The 18,767-nt window shown below is 48.0% G+C and overlaps 1 protein-coding gene across 1 annotated transcript in view; it reads right to left on the bottom strand.

The window, feature by feature from the left end:
• Positions 1 to 16,848, bottom strand: part of LOC141191624 (oocyte zinc finger protein XlCOF8.4-like) — a 32,674-nt gene extending 15,826 nt beyond the window's left edge. Inside the window, exon 1 of the mRNA XM_073661556.1 lies at positions 16,754 to 16,848. The gene's annotated coding sequence lies outside the window, so the exon portion shown is untranslated. The remainder of the gene's footprint in view (positions 1 to 16,753) is intronic.
• Between the last annotated feature and the right edge of the window lie 1,919 nt (positions 16,849 to 18,767).

Raw genomic sequence — 18,767 nt, forward strand, 5'->3', positions numbered from 1 at the left:
AGCTACTTTGACACAAAATTGCGGCCGAAATATTGTTTTGTCATAGCGGGTAAAAATTTTATCGTGTTTAGCAGCAAAAGTTGAGCTAGTATGGCAAATTTCAGCATCATAGCCAGCATAGAACTCTAATGGCTATGTGCCAAAGTTTGCAAAATCCTCTTAGCTGAAGCCGCAGGCTTGGTGGAACCTCCAGTGAAAGGTCAACAGTGCCCAATGTATTTGAGATCTGGCCCTAAAAATTTACAGAACCTCTTTTCAAACATACATGTACATCCTTATAAATTTTCAGCAAAATCGGAGAAGGTCAAGTGGGGACCACTGGTCCACTTGACATGGAATGACTCATAAGGGGCATAATGGGGGCATTACACTGTGTGGGGCATCATACATCCTGCATAAGGGGCATAATGGGGGCATTACACTGTGTGGGGGGCATAATACATACTGCATAAGAGACATAATGGGGGCATTACACTGTGTGGGGGCATCTTACATACTGCATAAGGGACATTACACTATGTGTGGGCATCATACATCCTGCATAAGGGGCATAATGTGGGCATTACACTGTGTTGGGGCATCATACATCCTGCATAAGGGGCATAATCGGGGCATTACACTGTGGGGGGGGCATCATACATCCTGCATAAGGGGCATAATGGGGGCAATACACTGTGTGGGGGCATCATACATCCTGCATAAGGGGCATAATGGGGGCATTACACTGTGTGGGGGCATCATACATCCTGCATAAGGGGCATAATGGGGGCATTACATTGTGTGGGGGCATCATACACCCTGCATAAGGGGCATAATGGGGGCATTACACTGTGTGGGGGGATCATACATCCTGCATAAGGGGCATAATGGGGGCATTACACTGTGTGGGGGGGATCATACATCCTGTATAAGGGGCATAATGGGGGCATTACACTGTGTGGGGGGCATCATACATCCTGAATAAGGGGCATAATGGGAGCATTACACTGTGTGGGGGCATCATACATCCTGCATAAGGGGCATAATGGGGGCATTACACTGTGTGGGTGCATCATACATCCTGCATAAGGGGCATAATGGGGGCATTACACTGTGTGGGGGCATCATACATATTACATAAGGGGCATAATGGGGGCATTACACTGTGTGGGGGGCATCATACATCCTGCATAAGGGGCATAATGGGGGCATTACACTGTGTGGGGGCATCATACATCCTGCATAAGGGGCATAATGGGGGCATTACACTGTGGGGGCATCATACATCCTGCATAAGGGGCATAATGGGGGCATTACACTGTGTGGCAGTAAAGGGGTCCTGTACTATGAGAACAATACGTTTCCTCCCTTCCTGTCTCCATAGTTGGGTAGTATGTATCTATTACAGGAAACAGAACAAAAACCTTATGATTCTTGACTCGCCCCCTGGGCCATGTTGTGCTGCGTTGCGCATGCGGGGGAATACCCGGAGCCGGATCTGATAGGGGTAGTAGTCCTCGTGGCGGTGACCCGGTCCGTGCCCAGGGTGTCAAACTATGTGGCGGAATTTAATAGATGTTATAGAGTTCGACTACGCCACCCGTTGATTGCGGCTATGAAGCCGCCGCTGCAGGGCAGACCGCTGAGGCCGGTGGTACGGTGGTGCAGCGTGGATGGTATAACCCCCAACGGGAGGGGTATAGCCTCAGGGTAGCTGGTGAAGCAGGGAGGAATGATGGTGGAAGTGGTGGTGTGACAAGGAATCACTGAGACGTGCGGTTGCAGTTTTCACAGCTTTACTCACAGTTCTTTATCAGGTCACTTGTGCGCAGTCAGGACCACCCGAGCCGTGCTGCGCCCACCAGGTGAGGGACTCGGCTAACTCCCAGGCAATTCCGGAGCGTGGTCCGGGGCTCCCCTCTCTTCCTTTCTACTGGCCGTCCCCACCAGGGACCCACCTTTGTCCGGCTCCCTCGGGCCTTCTGGTGGCGAAACCTTTCCCGGCTTCCCTGACCCTATATGGTATGCCTTCCTGGTGGATATGGTGAGGGGTCGCGCCAAGGCTTGACCACGACCTCCGGTTCCTGGCTGAGGATAATTGGCCTCCACCAGTTTGGGATCCGGTACCCTGTTCTGCCAACCCTTCACCCGTTAACTCGTGGGATCTCAGGGTTCCCTCTCTTCTTGCGTCTCTGGGCCTTTCCTGGTGTTCCTGTTCCTCCTTCTTCTTCTTTCTCTCTCTCTCTGCCTCAGGCCTCCTCTCCAGGCCTGGCTCTGGAGCTGGGCCCAGACTGAGCCACAGCTCCCTGTCAGCCCTCTCTGGCTGAGCTCCTCTCTGCACAGACCCGGACTCTACTCCTGTCTGGACTCTCTGACTTAAGATGGTGCCCACCTTATATACTCCCTTCTGACACCCGAGCCCAGGTGACTAGCACCCAATGGGCTCCTACCTATGCCCAGAGTCCCTCCCCTCTCTGCTCCTACACCACTGGGATGTTCCTCCCCCCTCCCCACTCCAGCCAGGGACAGAAGCTGTCGTACCTGCACATCTATCTGGTGGGAGTACCGTTGGTCTGTCCCCCGGAAATGGGGTGAGTGTAGTGCATGCAGCTAACTGAGCTCTGTTCCACGCTCCATCCTTACCCGGGAGTGGAATACCACACCTCTGGTTCGAGGTGCAATACCCCTGTAGCAGCCGAGTCCTCGGGGTGCTACATTCCCCCCTGGTAAATCACAGCACGTCCTCGGGCTGGAAAAGAGCAAAGACAATTTAGACATACAAAAATTTTAAAGTGTACACTTGCATATAAGATATATCAACTTTTCAATCATCCCCTGATGGGAGGTCCTTTTCTCTTTAACGTTACTGGTCAAAACTACCGGAACTCTTTTAGCATATGACACATTATAGAACATCACAGGTAACTTTTACATTATTATACTAGCAGCATTTAAACTTTCAATATAAAACTTTTTCAAGTAAAACATTCTCATATAAAACGTTCTTCACAAACACATTTTTGATCTCTGGCCATGGCGCAACTTGTGACCAGGTAAAGTGCAACAGTCACTAATTCCGAGGTAGAAAAACAGTTCTTATAAAATCAGTAGGGGGCACTTTAAGAAGCGCAACTATTTACAGGGTGGCCGCTCTCAGTCCTCGGCCAGTGGGAATAGGGAATGGCTGCTCACAGTCCTCAGCCTGGTAATTTAGGAAGGGCACACCGGTAACAGTTCACACAATCAACAATTTTACGACAGTTCTTGTACCCCGACGGGTAACTATATATAATTCTTTGTTCACGCTACTTCCCTTCAGTAGCTATGTCCTCTCTGTGCTCCCTCCTGAGGGTAGTCTTCAGACCCGTCCGGGTCCTCTTGGTCTTCCTCATACTGCATCTCCTCCTCAGTCAGCCGGTGTACGTGAACGGCGTACGGTCCTTTAGCACACTGATGCCGGGTGAAGGCGACCACATCACCCGGGTAGAGGTCACGTCCGCGGTGTCCCTCCGGCAGGTGGCTCTCGACATCCCTGCGGGTGACAAAGACGTCGCCGGGAGTTCGGTGATCCCGGATAAAGCCCCAGCCATTCTCTAGCTGGAACTTTATTACGGTCCCGGTGGTGCGGGGGCCGTGGGCCGTACGGGGGTTTCGTCGGGCCCGGCGTTTCTGCTCCGCGCTTTGGGCCTGCAGCTGTTCCTCGCGGATCCGCCTCTCTCGCCGTTCTCTTCCAAAGACCTCCAGCTGTTGACGGCAGCACTCCTCACGCCGGGCTGCGTCCGCCCGGGTCTCCTGGGTAAACCCCATTAGGTTCTCACCGGTGGGGTCCCATGCAAACTGGGCATCCTCCAGTGGAAGCGGAGTGATTTTGGCGGGCGCCGGAGCCGGGATCAGAGGCTCGCACAGGGGCCGTTCTTTCCGGAGTCGGGGGTTGACGTACTCCGGTGGCCACACGAAGGGCAGCCCGTCCGGGCTGGTATGTTGCGCGAAGAGATCTGCGCCCAGTGGTGGCACTGTGGAGGTAGAGGGCGCTGTAGGGGCAGCGGCGCCTGGGGGTACTCGGCCCTGCGACCAGGCCGGGGGAATCCTATTTGGGTCAAAGGACGGCACCGTTGAGGAAGAGGGCGCTGGAGGGGCATCAGCGCCCGGGTTCACCAGGCCCTGCGACCAGGCCGGTGGCACTTCCTGTTTTGCCGCGCTCAGGGTCAAGGGGCGTGGCGCGGAAGAGGGCATAACCGCGGCTCCTGCCGCTTGAGGCCTAGTTGGGAGTAGTGGCGGTGCGGCAACGGGCGTGGTGAGTAGGACTTCGGGCTCTGCGACGGGGAGCTGGGGCAGGCTTGCGGCTACTGGGCTCGGGGTAGTGACGTCCCCATTACCTGCTTCCATCCTTGCAGCTCCCTCCGCGGCGTCGTCTCCGGCCTTCGTCCCTCCTGCACCATCCTCAGAGGCGGACATGCTCCTCGTTGCGGGTGGCTTCTCCTGCTGGCGAATTCCAGCCTGCCGGGCCATCTCCCTTCTCCACTCGGCCAACGCATCCTGCTGTGCCCGGGCCATCCTCCGGTCCAAGTCCTCCAGCGCAGCACGCTCCGGATCTCTGGGGAGCTGTGCCAGGATCTCTACTAGGCTGTCTGGCGTTGCGGCCTGCAGCAGGCCCCGGCCCGAGGTGCTGGCATTGCTGGGCGCTTCCTCCATTCCCGGGTGCGATCCATCCAGACTCCTCCAGGCCGCACCCATCCTCTCAGTTTTGTTCTCTATCCGACCCCATTGGGAGTGGTCCCGGGGCAACTTGGTGACTGTCAGTTTCAGGGGCAGCCCCCCCACTCTGATGGACATCTCCATTATTGTACTCTCGGCTGGTGGGGGCGGTCTCTTCCTTTGGCGCCACTCTGGGACCATGCCCACGATGGGAGGTGGTCTCTTGCCACCCTCTGGCACGCCCACAACGGCGTCCACTCTGCCAGGGCGGGAAACTGTCCAAGATGGCGGGAATCGTCCACTGTTGGCGGGAAACTCCGCAGATGGCGGGCAAAGGCTGCATATGGCGGGCAAACGGCGGGAAACGACCCCCAGATGGCGTCCGATGGCGGGAACCCTCTGGAATTGGCGGGAGACTCCTTTTTGAGGTATATATGCACTTTTCTTCAGGCACGCAGGTGGTTGCGGGCACGAAATCCTGCCGACTACGCCAATGTTGACTCGCCCCCTGGGCCATGTTGTGCTGCGTTGCGCATGCGGGGGAATACCCGGAGCCGGATCTGATAGGGGTAGTAGTCCTCGTGGCGGTGACCCGGTCCGTGCCCAGGGTGTCAAACTATGTGGCGGAATTTAATAGATGTTATAGAGTTCGACTACGCCACCCGTTGATTGCGGCTATGAAGCCGCCGCTGCAGGGCAGACCGCTGAGGCCGGTGGTACGGTGGTGCAGCGTGGATGGTATAACCCACAACGGGAGGGGTATAGCCTCAGGGTAGCTGGTGAAGCAGGGAGGAATGATGGTGGAAGTGGTGGTGTGACAAGGAATCACTGAGACGTGCGGTTGCAGTTTTCACAGCTTTACTCACAGTTCTTTATCAGGTCACTTGTGCGCAGTCAGGACCACCCGAGCCGTGCTGCGCCCACCAGGTGAGGGACTCGGCTAACTCCCAGGCAATTCCGGAGCGTGGTCCGGGGCTCCCCTCTCTTCCTTTCTACTGGCCGTCCCCACCAGGGACCCACCTTTGTCCGGCTCCCTCGGGCCTTCTGGTGGCGAAACCTTTCCCGGCTTCCCTGACCCTATATGGTATGCCTTCCTGGTGGATATGGTGAGGGGTCGCGCCAAGGCTTGACCACGACCTCCGGTTCCTGGCTGAGGATAATTGGCCTCCACCAGTTTGGGATCCGGTACCCTGTTCTGCCAACCCTTCACCCGTTAACTCGTGGGATCTCAGGGTTCCCTCTCTTCTTGCGTCTCTGGGCCTTTCCTGGTGTTCCTGTTCCTCCTTCTTCTTCTTTCTCTCTCTCTCTGCCTCAGGCCTCCTCTCCAGGCCTGGCTCTGGAGCTGGGCCCAGACTGAGCCACAGCTCCCTGTCAGCCCTCTCTGGCTGAGCTCCTCTCTGCACAGACCCGGACTCTACTCCTGTCTGGACTCTCTGACTTAAGATGGTGCCCACCTTATATACTCCCTTCTGACACCCAAGCCCAGGTGACTAGCACCCAATGGGCTCCTACCTATGCCCAGAGTCCCTCCCCTCTCTGCTCCTACACCACTGGGATGTTCCTCCCCCCTCCCCACTCCAGCCAGGGACAGAAGCTGTCGTACCTGCACATCTATCTGGTGGGAGTGCCGTTGGTCTGTCCCCCGGAAATAGGGTGAGTGTAGTGCATGCAGCTAACTGAGCTCTGTTCCACGCTCCATCCTTACCCGGGAGTGGAATACCACACCTCTGGTTCGAGGTGCAATACCCCTGTAGCAGCCAAGTCCTCGGGGTGCTACATTCTTATAAAGGGGCAACACAAGACCCCAAAAGAGTCTCTGTGCTGAAGGGGTTAATGCCCCCTGCGCCCAGTAATGGGGTCTCCACATACCTCCACCTGCAGAGCCGCCACCACATATATGGCTGCTCTGTGCGCACAGGAGCTGTGATGAGGTCACAGGAGGGGAGGAGTCAGGGGTCACATGATCAGGGGCCTCAGTGGATGCAGGACTCTGCTGTGCTGGTTGTCATGGTGCTGGATGAGCTGAAGTTTATGTGTGGGGTCAGGAGAGGTTTACAGTGTGGATGTAGCGGAGCCGCGTGTGTACGAGGTGTACGGAGCGGAGCCGCGTGTGTACGAGGTGTACGGAGCGGAGCCGCATGTGTACGAGGTGTACGGAGCGGAGCCCCGCGTGTACGAGGTGTACGGAGCGGAGCCGCGTGTGTACGAGGTGTACGGAGCGGAGCCGTGTGTGTACGAGGTGTACGGAGCAGAGCCGCGTGTGTACGAGGTGTACGGAGCGGAGCCGCGTGTGTACGAGGTGTACGGAGCGGAGCTGCGCGTGTACGAGACGTACGGAGCAGAGCCGTGTGTGTACGAGGTGTACGGAGCAGAGCCGTGTGTGTACGAGGTGTACGGAGCAGAGCCGTGTGTGTACGAGGTGTACGGAGCGGAGCCGCGTGTGTATGAGATGTACGGAGCGGAGCCGCGTGTGTACGAGGTGTACGGAGCGGATCCGCGTGTGTACGAGGTGTACGGAGCGGATCCACGTGTGTACGAGGTGTACGGAGCTGAGCCGCGCGTGTGCGAGTTGTACGGAGCGGAGCCGCGCGTGTGCGAGGTGTACGGAGCGGAGCCGCGCGTGTGCGAGGTGTACGGGGCGGAGCCGAGTGTGTGTACGAGGCGTACGGAGCGGAGCCACGCGTGTACGAGGCGTACTGAGCGGAGCCGCGCGTGTACGAGGGGTACGGAGCGGAGCCGCGGGTGTACGAGGTGTACGGAGCGGAGCCGCGCGTGTACGAGGTGTACGGAGCGGAGCCGCGCGTGTACGAGGTGTACGGAGCGGAGCCGCGCGTGTACGAGGTGTACGGAGCGGAGCCGCGCGTGTACGAGATGTACGGAGTAGAGAACTGCGGAGCAGAGACGCATGTGTACGAGCTGTAGGGAGCAGAGCCGCGTGTTTACGAGGTGTACAGAGCGGAGCCGTGTGTACGGAGCGGAGCTGTGTGTACGGAGCGGAGTCAGGTGTGTACGAGGTGTACGGAGCGGCCAAAAGCAAAGCCCTCGAGGTGTAAAGAACATACGACCCCCTAAAATGACCCCATTTCGGACACTGTACCCACCAGGGAATCATCTGAGGGTGTAATGGGCGTTCTTACGTTCTTATCCCACAGGTGTCTCACTGATTTCTTTACCGCTCGTTTGTGTGTAAATAAGATTACATTTGCTCAGAGCCGCAGCGAGGGGTTCAGCCAGGGCCCGACACACCACCGATGCACCCGGGCCCAGAGGTGAAGGGGGGCCCATGCAGGAAGGGGTGCAGTGCTCAGGCAGTAGACCACGCAGCTGCTATGGGGGCCCTTGACTGAGGGCTGATGCTGCTTAACCCTGTCCACTCCCACCCGTAATGATTTTTGATACTCAGGGCAGAGTGCGGGCATTGAAAAATGGGGCATGTCATGCAGGAGAGAGGCCGCTGGCCAATGAACGCTGTTCCATCAGACTGATGAGAGCGCTCATTGGCTGCTGTGTCTGTCCTCCTGCAGGGTCTTACAGGGGTCTTCTGCCTCCTGCGGTTCCTTTCCCAGCAGCATTTCCTCAAAGAGTAGAGGGTGAGGGAGGAGAGTCCACAGCATCGGACCGCACGCAGGGGCAGGAAGCTGAAATCAGTCCTGTCTGCTGTGTCCCCTCCTCCACAGTGCGTTCTGCAGCCCTCTCCAGAAGACCGTGATATCATGAAAGATTAGTATATGAGTGTATGTATATGTGCGGGGCTGCCGCCAGGAATTTCAGGCCCCATACTGACAAAAAAATTTCGGGCCCCTTGAGACTCCGCCCAGGCTCCACCCCAGCTCCACCTCCACTCCTCAAACCTTCCACAGTCACACCGCCCACTCTTGGAAAAACTCCACTTCTGCACCACATCCTTATCAATCACACATTAAGGGTATGTGCCCACACTCCGGAGGCGCCTGCAACACCGAAGCTGCCGGATAGCCGTGCGGCTTCTGCCCTCAATTTATGCAATTGAGTGGCACGATTTTTTTTTTGCACATGTGGAGTTTTCTCATAGATGTTAGTCTGTGGAGAAAGTCCACATGTGGACCCGCAAGAGAAATTGACATGCTGCAGGTCTGAAAGACGTACTGCATGTCAGTTTCCGTGGGTGATCCATAGGTGCACAGAGTCGCATAGTGGACATGGGATTTCTAGAAATCCTACCCACTATGCTGTAACACCAGACTGCGGCAGGTTTGATGCTGCATAAGCATGCAGTGTCAAACACACAGCGGCTCCTGACCATGTGCACATACCCTAACAGTTCCCATAGAACACCATATCACATACATAGCAGCAGCTTTTGTTTTGGCCAAACGATTTTGTAAGCCGCCGCCACGACAAGGTAGACTCTTCTGGCAGGGCCCTACTCTACTGTAACCTATTAAACATTTCTTAAAATATCCAGTACTCTATTTAGGTATATTTTTCTTTAAGGGAATGTGTCACATACATTTTTTTCAAATAATATCACATACAAAGGGACAAAAACCGTCACACCATGGCCAGACTGCATATTACCACCACATAGTGACCAAATAATACCACATACAAAGAATACCGACACACGATGACTAGACCACATATCACCACATAGTGACCAAATAATACTACATACAAGGAGCAAATACCACCACACCATGGCCGGACCACATTTTACCACCACATAGTGACAGAACATTTTAACACCACATACAAGGAACAAGTACCACCACACCATGACCAGACCACATATTACCACCAGATAATGACCAAATAATACTACATACAAGGAACATAGAATTAAACCTCATACTCTTGTTCATGCATATTTGTATCCCACCCTGTATATAAACTGTTTATTGCAGGAAATTTGTATGAAAACCACTGATGTTAGGAAATACACCCGCATCTGATCTGGTGCAAAGCATAATATCCTGGCGAAGGATCATAGAGCCGCAGATATTCCAAGCATTATCAATCATATCAACAGGAGGCAAATAGATGCATCATTGTAAAACAGACGAAAACAAGTACAGAACACTGGTGAGATTACTGTGGAACATTGCAATGGTGAATCAGATTAGATGGAGCGTACAAATCCATACTATCCAGGAGTTGGATGTACAGTACAGACCAAAAGTTTGGACACACCTTCTCATTTAAAGATTTTCTGTATTTTCATTACTATGAAAATTGTACATTCACACTGAAGGCATCAAAACTATGAATTAACACATGTGGAATTATATACTTAACAAAAAAGTGTGAAACAACTGAAAATATGTCTTATATTCTAGGTTCTTCAAAGTAGCCACCTTTTGCTTTGATAACTGCTTTGCACACTCTTGCCATTCTCTTGATGAGCTTCAAGAGGTAGTCACCGGAAATGGTCTTCCAACAATCTTGAAGGAGTTCCCAGAGATGCTTAGCACTTGTTGGCCCTTTTGCCTTCACTCTGCGGTCCAGCTCACCCCAAACCATCTCAATTGGGTTCAGGTCTGGTGACTGTGGAGGCCAGGTCATCTGGCGTAGCACCCCATCACTCTCCTTGGTCAAATAGCCCTTACACAGCCTGGAGGTGTGTTTGGGGTCATTGTCCTGTTGAAAAATAAATGATGGTCCAACTAAACACAAACCGGATGGAATAGCATGCCGCTGCAAGATGCTGTGGTTGCCATGCTGGTTCAGTATGCCTTCAATTTTGAATAAATCCCCAACAGTGTCACCAGCAAAGCACCCCCACACCATCACACCTCCTCCTCCATGCTTCACGGTGGGAACCAGGCATGTAGAGTCCATCCATTCACCTTTTCTGCGTCGCACAAAGACACGGTGGTTGGAACCAAAGATCTCAAATTTAGACTCAGCAGCCCAAAGCACAGATTTCCACTGGTCTAATGTCCATTCCTTGTGTTCTCTAGCCCAAACAAGTCTCTTCTGCTTGTTGCCTGTCCTTAGCAGTGGTTTCCTAGAAGCTATTTTACCATAAAGGCCTGCTGCACAATAACAGTTGTTGAAGTGATGTGTCTGCTGCTAGAACTCTGTGTGGCATTGACCTGATCTCTAATCTCAGCTGCTGTTAACCTGCGATTTCTGAGGCTGGTGACTCGGATAAACTTATCCACAGAAGCAGAGGTGACTCTTGGTCTTCCTTTACTGGGGCGGTCCTTATGTGAGCTAGTTTCTTTGCAGAGCTTGATGGTTTTTGGAACTGCACTTGGGGACACTTTCAAAGTTTTCCCAATTTTTCGCACTGACTGACCTTCATTTTTTAAAGTTTATACAATAGGACTATCAGCTGTGTATCCACCAGACTTCTGCACAACACAACTGATGGTCCCAACCCTATTTATAAGGCAAGAAATCCCACTTATTAAACCTGACAGGGCACACCTGTGAAGTGAAAACCATTTCCGGTGACTACCTCTTGAAGCTCATCAAGAGAATGTCAAGAGTGTGCAAAGCAGTCATCAAAGCAAAAGGTGGCTACTTTGAAGAACCTAGAATATAAGACATATTTTCAGTTGTTTCACACTTTTTTTGTTAACTATATAATTCCACATGTGATAATTCATAGTTTTGATGCCTTCATAGTCATGAATATACAGAAAAATCTTTAAATGAGAAGGTGTGTCCAAACTTTTGGTCTGTACTGTATAACATATCAATTGCAATGGGATACGTCTGCATAGTGTCTGATGCAAAACCTGATTGTGAGGCTATAGGTATAGCAAGCATTTCTATCTGTATCAATGAAAAATAGATTGTAATGGAAATATTGAAAATCTTTTCTTCTCCCCTGTCATAGATATTAAGAAGTCTCTCTCAGACTCCACTTCCCTCCTCCCCTATAGTAATTGTCCATGGAAGAAGAGCTGACACTTTGGCCAGTGGCCTCTATGCAAATCAACACACATATGAGAAGGGCCTTGCAAGCAAATGCTGGCCCAAAAGCTGCTACGAAACCCAATTAACACAGGCTTGTGATAGATTTACAGCTAACTGAGAATGTTTTATTCCCAGTGCTTCAAAGGAAATGTAACAAAGGCCTGCAGACGGCCCGAAGCCAATATGGAATATGGAATAACTAAAGTTCCATATGTCAAATAATAATGGGGCCTATATTTTGGGTGGCAGGGTCAGCTAAGGAACAATATGGATATTTAACAGTCACTGTAAGCCCCTCTGGGGAGCTGTGGCACAAAAGTAACAAAATAGCAGACGGCAGCTATACCATGTGTAGTCTTTGGAGAAAGGTAAAATCATAACAGAAAATATGGTATCACTTTTGGGCCTCTACGATCAATCCATGATAAGTTATTGCAAAAAACAGATATCTAATAAAAATATGAAGGCTGGAGACTAGCCCCCGTGATGTCATCACAGGGGGTATGTGGACAGGTCTCCCCTTAGGCATAAAAGAATCCACGGAGGATGGATCAGCACTTATGTTGGAAGTTACATATTTTGTGTAGCACGAGTCACATTCGCTGAACGGCATCGGAGTGCTTCTCTCCAACTACACTGAGTCGTCCCTGCGAACTGTATAGAGTAAGTTGAGAATTGGAAGACAACAGTAATGTGTTGCCTGACAAAGGTTTTCTATAGAGTGTGGTGTCCACTTTATAAGATGTTACTATCCCTGTCAGGAAAATATCCAGAAATGGAGTGGAAATCAAAGGTTCACTGACAGTTAATTTTAAATTTAAGGAATAAGAATTCAATTACAAAACAAATTGTGACACTAACTGGGGGTCACCTCTCCATACCAAAAGTACATCATCAACATATCTACCAAACCAAAAACTGTGCTCAAAAAATGGATTATCATCAGAAAAAATGTAAATTTCTTCCCACCACGACATGTACAGCATAGCCAAATATGGTGAGAATTTGGAGCAGATGGGGGCTCCAAGTACTTATAAATGATATTTAGAATCAAACATAAAATTGTTGTGGGACAACAAATATTTTATGTTATAATGAACCTTTTTAAATTCACAGAATATCCACTATATTTATTTAAATGGTGTTGAACGGCAATGACGGCCAATGTGTGAGGGATGGAGGAATACAGGTTGACAGAGATAATAGGGCGAAGGGTGGGGGGGAGATACCCTAGTGTGTTTTGGGGAGCCCATAAAAAATGGCATAATCAGGTAACAGCCAGCGCTGAATTTTGTTATTAAATACTGACATATAAATGCCTTCCTCCAGAATAGTGGACAACATTGTTTTATACAAATTGGTAGGATTCATAGAGAGCACCGGAGCAGATTTCATATATCAATAGTTCTAATAGCACATACTCCGGGGCATCAAAACATTGTGTGTCCATAGAGAATAATGATCTCACACATTGTTCTTTCTTTGGTCTTGTAAAAGTTAGTTATCCGGTAAGGGGTGGAACAGACAGAAACACCTTAATATGCGTGAAGCCTTCTGGATCTGACGTGCAAATACTAAATACCCTTCGGGTAATGAATTTCCGCAATGACCTGTTTTACATCTATTGATGAAATCCATACTGGTTTCTTCCCAGCAGACATCTATATGGTGACATTCCAGGTTTTCTGAATTTATTTTTGTGTTTTTCCGGTTATTATTTGCCGGTGTACTTATTTGCCTTTCTGTATATTGCGCTATCATCGCTGATTCATCTTCGCAGAACGCACATGAATGATGCAAATATCTTAAAGATTTTTCAGCAATGACTGAGTATTTCCATTGCAATGTTCTGCAGCTTATTTATCTTCCATTTCTCATATATTTATTCTTATCAGTTTTTTTCGCAATATAATTCAATGATTTGTTTTTCGTTGATACAGATAGAAATTCCCGCTACATCCATAGCTTCACGATTCAGTTCTGCATCAGATATTTGTTTTTGTCAGTTTTATTATAATGTAATTACCTGTTTTTCTTGATACAGATAGAAATTCTTGCTCCATCTATAGCCTCACGATCAGGTTTTCCATCAGACTCTATGCAGACGTCTCCCATTGCCATTGATCAGTTATACATTCAGCTCTTGGATATCATGGATTTGTGCGCTCCATCTAATCTGATTCGCCATTACAATGCTCCACAGTAATCTGATTCGCCATTACAATGCTCCACAGTAATCTGATTCACCATTACAATGCTCCACAGTAATCTGATTCGCCATTACAATGCTCCACAGTAATCTCACCAGTGTTCTGTACTTGTTCTCTTCTGTTTTACAATGATGCATCTATTTGCCTCCCGTTGATATGACAGATAATGCTCGGTATGCTCAGAGATTATTTGGTACGCTTTCATTATGAGGGGTCGGGAGGCAATACATTTCTGGATGGGCAACCTAGGCGGAGCGGATGTGTCCCGTGTGGTCGGTGTGTGGCATGCCCTAATGTAGAACGGAGTGATACGTTCTTCAAATCTGATGGAACTAGAACGTTTACAATTAACAAATTCATCACATGTACAACTAAAAATGTAATATACATCGCTACATGTCCATGTGGCCTGATTTATGTTGGCATGACAACTCGCCAGTTTAAGATACGAATATGTGAACATGTACTGGGGATTTTGGCTGCCGCCGACCACGCGGATACATCAACTCTTAAGACGATCCCGCGTCACTATAAAATCCATCATAACAGCGATGCCTCGCTCTTTCGGGTTAGGGGGATAGACTCCATTACACCAAATATACGGGGAGGCAAGATCGGACAGAAATTAGCCCAAATTGAATCTCGCTGGATCTGGACCCTAAATTCTGTACATCCACGAGGGTTGAATGAAAACATCAGCTATGCATTATTCCTTTGAATAATTGAAAGTGTCCCTTAATTTACATTGAATTGTGCAACGTCTATATTATGTTCTATGCCATGAACCCTGCATTTGTATTTGTGTTGTTGTTTTTTATATTGTTTTTTATCTGTTTTTAATGTACTTTCTATGCTATCTAGGACCCCTTACTACCTACTCTTCCTGGCTGCTGTTTTACTTGCTTTCTCTTCTTTCTCTTTTGTGCCACGTTTATGGAGCCGTCCCGGTGTCTACTTGACGAGTGTGGCATATAATTGACTTGTTCGTCCCGTCTCCGCACCACACAGATGGAGCCGTCCTGGTATATATTTTTTGATAAGTGATACATATAATTGGACATTACGTGGCTTGATGTATTCACTATGTGAAAAAACATTTAGATATCCATCTATATGTGTGCGGGTTGCAACATTGTATGCGATTGATGTATTTACATCTATGGGTTCATTTATTTATAATATTTAATATGCTTTCTTTCCTGTATTGAGGACGTATTTAATCTATGTACCTATTCATTATGCCTTTTAACACACATGTGTGTACACATTGTGGGATGTCCTGATGGAATCCCCTTGTGGTTGCTGGGTCGTGACTCTAAATGCATATGTTTATACATGTTGTCACTATCTTTATTTTTTCATATCGTTTATTTTTTATTTTGAATCTTTCATTTTTGAGTTGATATATATCTATTCTCCTTATTCTTCTTCTATTGTATATGTGGCCATGGAAAATCTAGTGTTTGTTATACTTCATTTTCCCCCTCCTTCCCCCCCTTTTTTCTAATAAGTATATATACAGCCTGTACAATTGTTGGAATAATGACCCTGTACGCGTGCGTGCTGTCGCTCCTCGGCGCCTGCCGTCTCTCTGTATCTGTGACGATGGTTCTTACCGGGTCACGTGTGGCCTGTAGCTATCGCCTTGTGATGTGGATGCCGGCGCATGTCGTGGTCTCCTTAGTAACGCACGCCTCACTTCCGGGTCACGTGGGGCCTTGTTTTCCGGTGGTGGCGTGATGCGGGCGCTGATAGCGTCTATGTAGCTATGACTACGCACATGCCCCTTCCGGCCCATGGGTCCTTCGGGTCCTATTTAAATCAATTCAAACATACAAATCTCCACGCCCCCTGACGAAGGGAAATCCGAAACGCGCGTCGGGGCTGTTGCTCCACGTGTACAGCTGGTTAATGTGACGCTCCTGTGCCCTGTCATTTCTTCTCTGCAGCCTTTTCGTTTATTTCTTGGTATGTATAGACAGGACTATGATGGACTGCATATTTTTATTGAAATGACTATACATGCACTTATTTTGGCACTTTATTGGCTAGTGGTAGACTATGCACCCTCTAGTATGTGTATTGATTGTCAATACTTGTTTACATACATGTATCTTTCCAATTGTGGATTAGATGTTTAATGCTGTACCTAGTGGAGCAATCTTTTTCAAGGTTTGGAATGGCTATATTTATAATTACCCTAAATCATGCTTGTTACTATTTACAATAAAGTTTATTGAACTATTTTTCTAAATATTGGCTTATTGATCGTTTTCTTGCTTGTTTGTACTATTTTTACATGTGTCAGATCGATAAGAACAATATTTCTATTCACAATTTAGACATTGATGCGTTTTATCTGTTTATTGGACATTGTTATTGCGACGCTCTATACTGAATCTATCATCAATCTCATGCATACATGTTCCTGTCCCTCTATAATCAGTATATCCTCCCACCTTCCGTTGCTATAGTTGATGGCATTTGTGATGTTCTGACCCTGTGATCTCACACCTGTACACTTAATCCCGGTGTTGTGTTCCTATATGGGATAATTCCCTGGCAGCTAACACCGGTGGTCTTCACACAAATGTCCTGCAATAAACAGTTTATATACAGAGGGGGATACGGATATGCATGAACAAGAGAATAAGGTCTAATTCTATCTTATTTTTCACCATCATGGTGTTTTGCATTTCTGGCTTGTTGTGTGACGCTTGTAATGATCATCTTGTCTGTATTTGATCTCGTTGCCTTCAATGTGAAGTGTGGCCGGGATTTTCTTCACACCTTTTGCATGTTTAATTGATTTCTCATTTTGTGTCATGTGATTCCATTCTGCTTGTATATATATATGACTTCATTGTCCTTTTCTCATCTGCTACCCTAGCACCATAAACGCATAAGAATTTTACATTTTTTGTTTTTTTTAAATGATCCAATACATTTTTCTCAGATTTTACCTGTTGGAGTGCTGATTTTCTCCTTTTCGTTTTCTTCATATGTCTGTGCTCACCAGCGGGACCGGCACCCTTCAGTGGACTATCTTCACCCTGTTTGGATTCAGCGTTGTAGCTCCCTAACCCTCCCTCCTGTTTCTTCACAATATTGTAACACGTATCCTAGGCCTCGATGTTCCCCATACAAACTTGCTCTTAGAATTGTTGAGACGGGAGAAAAAGGTTTGAGGAACGCAGACCGGAACGGTCTGAAATATATAAAGAAGATCTGGTAAAATGTCCATTTTGATCACACTAATACGACCAAACCAGGACAAGGGTTTCAAGTAATAATTCATTCGATTTTGAACCATTTGTTCCAGGATGGGGGATATAATTTAAAAGATACAGATCATCCAAGTTCCCCAGAATTTGTATACCCAGGTACTTAATTGTGTCTTTCTGCCACTTAAAGGGAAAGTTAGAAATTAGCTATTGTGTCAGTTCAGGGTTAAAAGTTATGTTCATGGCTTCTGTTTTAGAGTAGTTGACTTTAAAATTACTTACATGGCCGAGTTATTCGAATTCCTTTATTATAAACAGAAATTAGATCATTGGGTTTGAAACATAGAGCAACAAGTCATCTGCGTATAGAGCTAGTTTATAGTGATGTGAGTCTATAGTAACTCCACTAATATCTGGATTTGTGTGTAATGCTACCGCTAAATGTTCCATCACCAATGTGTATAGGAGAGGTGATAAGGGACACCCTTGTCTCGTCCCCTTTTTAATAGAAAATGTGTCATATAGAAGGCCGTTTACCCTATCGCTTTAGGGTCAGTGTAGAAGGATAGAATTTTAGATAACAAGAAAGAGTCCATCCTAATTTGTGGTAGGGCGCTCTTTAAGAAAGTCCAATGCACTGTGTCGAACACTTTTTTAGTGTAGACAGAAACAAGGCACATTGGGTGCCAGTTTTTTTGCATGTCAAATTAACCCCTTCGCAACCCTGGGTTTTTCCGCTTTTGACTTTTTGTTTTTTGCTCCCCTTGTTCCCAGAGCCATAGCGTTTTTATTTGTTGGTCAATATGGCCATGTGAGGGCTTATTTTTTGTGGGACGAGTTGTACTTTTGAACGACATTACTGGTTTTACCATGTCGTGTACAGGAAAGCAGGAAAAAAATTCCAAGTGCGGTGAAATTGCAAAAAAAGTGCAATACCTCAGATGTTTTTTTTTTAATTTCTTTACCACGTTCACTGAATGCTAAAACTGACCTGCCATTATTATTCTCCAGGTCATTACAAGTTTGTAGATACCAAACATGTATAGGTTCTTTTTTATTTAAGTGGTGGAAAAAATTCCAAAGTTTGCTAAAAAAAAAAATGGCGCCATTTTCCAAGACCCATAGCGTCTCCATTTTTCGGGATCTGGGGCCAGGTGAGGGCTTATTTTTTGCGTGCTGAGCTGAAGTTTTTATTGATACCATTTTGGGGTAGATCCGATATTTTGATCGCCCGTTATTGTATTTTATTGCAATGTTGCGGCGACCAGAAAACATAATTCTGGCGTTTAGAATTTTTTTCTCGTTACGCCGTTTACCGATCGGATTAATTATTTTTTTATATTGATAGATCGGGCGATTCTGAAAGCGGCGATACCAAATATGTGTATGTGGGTTGTTTTTTTTTAATATTTTATTTTGAATGGGGCAAAAGGGGGGTGATTTCAACTTTTATATTTTTTTAATATTTTTAAAAACATTTTTTTTTCACTTTTTGCTTCCTTCTATAGAAGCAGCAACTGTCTGATCATCTCTGCTACATAGAGGGGATGAGCAGATCACCTCTATGTAGCAGAAATGCTCCTGTGCTATGAGCGTCGACCAGTAGGTGGCGCTCATAGCGATCAGCACATGACAACCACTGGGGTCTGCTGCAGACCCAGGGTTGTCATGCCCACCCATCAGTGACCCACGACCACGTGACGGGGTCACCGATGGGCGGGGTAAGTGACACGCTTCCGGCGCGGCGATGTTA

The sequence above is a fragment of the Phyllobates terribilis genome, unplaced genomic scaffold (assembly GCF_046119375.1).
Source record: "Phyllobates terribilis strain yellow unplaced genomic scaffold, ASM4611937v1 Scaffold_49__1_contigs__length_9717188, whole genome shotgun sequence".
In the NCBI taxonomy this organism is placed as follows: Eukaryota; Metazoa; Chordata; class Amphibia; order Anura; family Dendrobatidae; genus Phyllobates; species Phyllobates terribilis.